At 42.2% G+C, this 4,433-nt stretch overlaps 1 non-coding gene across 1 annotated transcript; it reads right to left on the reverse strand.

Annotated features, from left to right (window-relative positions):
* Positions 1-299: 299 nt before the first annotated feature.
* On the reverse strand, positions 300-372 carry TRNAG-CCC (transfer RNA glycine (anticodon CCC)). Its single transcript has one exon. It is a non-coding gene; the product is annotated as a tRNA-Gly (tRNA).
* Between the last annotated feature and the right edge of the window lie 4,061 nt (positions 373-4,433).

Below are 4,433 nucleotides of genomic sequence, written 5' to 3' on the forward strand. Positions count from 1 at the left end.
TAGATCTTTGAGACCTTTCCAGGCATCAGTGAGCCATCATGACATCTCCTAGATTCCAATCGCTGCTCACCTTTGCAGAAAACTGGAAGAAATCTCACTCCTGATAGAAGTAAATCATGGACAGTGCTAATCTCAGATTAATCTGAAAAGCTGAGTAAAGAAAAATGGATCTTTCTCTGAACCATTTCAATCCACTTATTCTTTGATTCTGTGTGCGTTTTTCCTTTAATATTTATTTCTTTGGCTGAGCAGTGTCTTAGTTGCAGCCCAAGATCTTCACTGCAGCACATGGGATCTAGTTCTCTGACCAGGGATCGAACCTGGGCCCCCTGCATTGGGAGCTCAGAGTCCTAACCACTGGACCACCAGTGAAGTCCTGTGCTGTTGCTTAAAACATCTATACACTTAGTTAAAAGTGGGTGGAAATAGGGGGAAAATAAACATACATTTATACTAATCTGCTTGTGAAAGTGAGAATTGCTCAGTAGTATCTGACTCTTCGTGACCCCGTGGACCATACAGTCCATGGAATTCTCCAGGCCAGAATACTGGAGTGGGTAGCCTTTCCCTTAACCAGGGGATCTTCCTGACCCAGGGATTGAACCCAGGTCTCCCGCATTGCAGGTAGATTCTTTACCAGCTGAGCCATCAGGGAAGCCCTAGTCTATAAATAATATAGATTCAGAGTTTTGCCCTCTGTCACATCCAATTTTAGGATATTTGGAAAGAAAGCTTTTACAAGATACTTGCAAACATTACTCAAGAGGTAAAACGGCTTCGTGGAACTCTCCTGATGGCTGGAAAGGAAGGGGCTCTACAGAGGCACCCCACCCTGCCCCTTCTTTATTAACTGGTTGAGAGGACCGTGACCCTGTGCAACTTTTGCCTGGAGTTCGTGGTTGTAACATTTGTTTCGATTTCTCTCAACTACCCAGTTTCTCAAAATGCCTCTCAGGGTATCTCAGGTGGCTTCGTTCCTGTCTTTGCTCAGGTAAGGTTGATGATCTAATTTAGGTATGAGCCTTAGGCACCTATTTAGATTTTCAGTTCTGCTTAAGGTAGAGGCACTAAGTGTTAATAAGTTTCAGGCAAGGAGGAGGAGAGGGGGAGGGGAGAAAAGGAACGGAGGTTGGGAGTGAAAGTGAAAGTCGCTCAGTTGTATCTGACTATTTGCGACCCCACAGATTTTTATACAGTCCATGGAATCCTCCAGGCCAGAATACTGGAGTGGGCAGCTTTTCCCTTCTCCGGGGGATCTTCCCAACCCAGGGATAGAACCCAGGTCTCCTGCATTGCAGGCAGATTCTTTAGCAGCTGAGCCATCAGGGAAGCCCTAGGATTAGCAGGTGCAAACTATTATACATAGAATGGACAAACAACAAGGTCCTATTGTAGAGCGCAGGGAACTATATTCAATATTCTAAGATAAACCATACAGAAACAAAATAGGAGAGACAATATATATAACAGTCAATTTTCTGTACAGAGAAACCTCCACAACATTGTAAATCAACTGCACTTCAGCAAATCCTTTTCTAACGTTTCAGGCAAAAACTCATACCTACAAGGGGAAGTTGTATACATGGAGTTCCTTTTAATGTGAATCTGGAAATTCTTATGATGAAGATGACCGTTTTAATGACTAAATTCAGTAATGCTAAAAGAAACCCAGGGTAGTAGGCGAACAAAGTGGTTTTCCAAAGAATTTAAAACTGACTGCCGCACGGTAGGCAAAAATCCAGCAGCACGAGCAATCTAAGCAAGAGTGACCGACACAGAAGAAAGCCAATATTAAGTGAACGAAGATAATTCACAAAATACTGCACAAAATACACCATACACAAAGTGCTACAACACCCAATAAGGAGGGATATTCAACTGTGACAGCAATTCCAGTGTGTGGGTGTTTCCCCACTCCACCAAGCAATTCTCTGATAACCAGCTGAGAGTCCAACTATTTACCTCAAGTCTGAACCCACAGCTTAAGGGCTCAGTCCTACAAGACCCCCACCCCAACTCCCACTCCCTGCAACCCCACAGATACTTCAGATGCCAACCATAAACCCCAACTGTCTCCTGGGGTTCTGACCAACTGGCTGTAGATGAGTGGTTCCCAGGACCCCCTCCTTGAGGTTTATTAAGTTGCTAGAACCACTCACAGAACTTAGAGAAATATTCTGCTTACCTTATCTTTGTTATAAAGAGGAACGGTCCAATGGAAGCGATACGCACAGCGAGGTGTGGGGTAAGTGTGAAGGACTCCCGTACTCTCCGAGTTGACCCTTCTCCCCCAGTCTCCAAGTTGGCCTCAAGATGGAGGCTCCTGTTTGGGGGTTTTTAATGGATGCTTTATTACATGGTCATGATTGATGACGTCATTCGCCAACAGTGATTGAACTCCAATTTTCTGTTGATGGGCAGGCTGTGTTCCCAGCTGGAAGGAATGATGCTGAAGCTGAAGCTCCAATATTTAGGTCACCTGATGTGAAGAGCCAACTCATTGGAAAAGTCCCTGATGCTAGGAAAGATTGAGGGCCGAAGGAGAACAGGGCATCAGAGGATGAAATGGCTGGCTGGCATCACCGATGAAATGGACATGAACTTGGGCAAACTTCAGGTGATGGTGAGGGACAGGGGGGCCTGGCGTGCTACAGTCTATAGGGTTGCAAAGACTCAGACGCGACTGGGCAACTGAGCAATGACAACAAGGACTGAGTATTAATAATATATTTTTGAAAAGATCTGAAAACACCTGAGCTACTGAGCACAGCTGCAAGCATTGATACTAGGATGATATAGACAAAAATAATACACTTATGGAAAGTCTGCTGTATATCAGATACTATGAAAAACATTTAGGGACATCATTAGAGGATCTGCGACAACCATATAATACACACAGAAGTTAATTTCTGTTTACTAGAAGAAATGTAATATATATATAACACATGATAATTTTAAAAAGAAACTCTACAGACCGCATAAAACAGAATCATTTACACAGTATATTGTGTTTGGATTTCTCTGTCTTCAGGAAAATGTCATTCTTCTGTTCCAGATGGTCGATGATGCCTGAAATCTGATGTTCTGATAAGAGAGGCATTACACCATTGTTTTTATGATTAATACTGATATTAATGAGTTGAATTATAACGAGGTGAATTTCTTGGGGATCTTCAATGTTAAGTTTTATTTTATATTTCGACAGTTTCGGTCTATCAGGCTGTCTGTCTCCATCTGCCTATTTTATTTCAACCTGTGTTGTCAGAGATTTTAACAACTTGAAAACTATCCAAGTAGTTCTGGAAAAAACAGAAGCAGGTTACAAATCCCCATTCCAGGGCTGCAGTGCACACACAATTAAAAGAACAGGAAGGAAATTCCTCAACATGCTGATTCCATTAATAGTATCTTCTCTGGGTGCTGGGATCCTAGTGATCTGTATACACTCCCTGATACTCTCCAATATTTTCCAAAATGTTTACAATAAATATGCATTATTACTCACTCTTTAGCCTGTTATCAAAATTCTGTTTTGCATCTGGTGCTCAAACTATTGCACAATTGCATTCATCTCACACACTAGTAAAGTAATGCTTAAAATTCTCGAAGCCAGGCTTCAGCAATATGTGAACTGTGAACTTCCAGATGTTCAAGCTGGTTTAGAAAAGGCAGAGGAACCAGAGATCAAATTGCCAACATCAGCTGGATCATCAAAAACGTAAGAGAGTTCCAGAAAAACATCTCTTTCTGCTTTATTGACTATGCCAAAGCCTTTGACTGTGTGGATCACAATAAACTGTGGAAAATTCTGAAAAAGATGGGAATACCAGAGCACCTGACCTGCCTCTTGAGAAACCTATATGCAGGTCAGGAAGCAACAGTTAGAACTGGACATAGAACAACACACTGGTTCCAAATAGGACAAGGAGTACATCAAGGCTGTATATCGTCACCCTGTTTATTTAATTTACGTGCAGAGTACATCATGAGAAATGCTGGGCTGGAGGAAGCACAAGCTGGAATCAAGATTGTTGGGAGAAATATCAATAACCTCAGATATGCAGATGACACCAGCCTTTTGGCAGAAAGTGAAGAGGAACTAAAGAGCCTCTTGATGAAAGTGAAAGAGGAGAATTAAAAAATTGGCTTAAAGCTCAACTTTCAGAAAACTAAGATCATAGCATCCGGTCCCATCACTTCAAGGGAAATAGATGGGCAAACAGTGGAAACGGTGGCTGACTTTATTTTTCTGGGCTCCAAAATCACTGCAGATCGGTGATTGCAGCCATGAAATTAAAAGACACTTACTCCTTGGAAGCAAAGTTATGGCCCACCTAGGTAGCATATTAAAAAGCAGAGACATTACTTTGCCAACAAAGGTCCATCTAGTCAAGGCTATGGTTTTTCCAGTGGTCATGTATGGATGTGAG

Source organism: Bos taurus, chromosome 27 (assembly GCF_002263795.3).
Source record: "Bos taurus isolate L1 Dominette 01449 registration number 42190680 breed Hereford chromosome 27, ARS-UCD2.0, whole genome shotgun sequence".
In the NCBI taxonomy this organism is placed as follows: Eukaryota; Metazoa; Chordata; class Mammalia; order Artiodactyla; family Bovidae; genus Bos; species Bos taurus.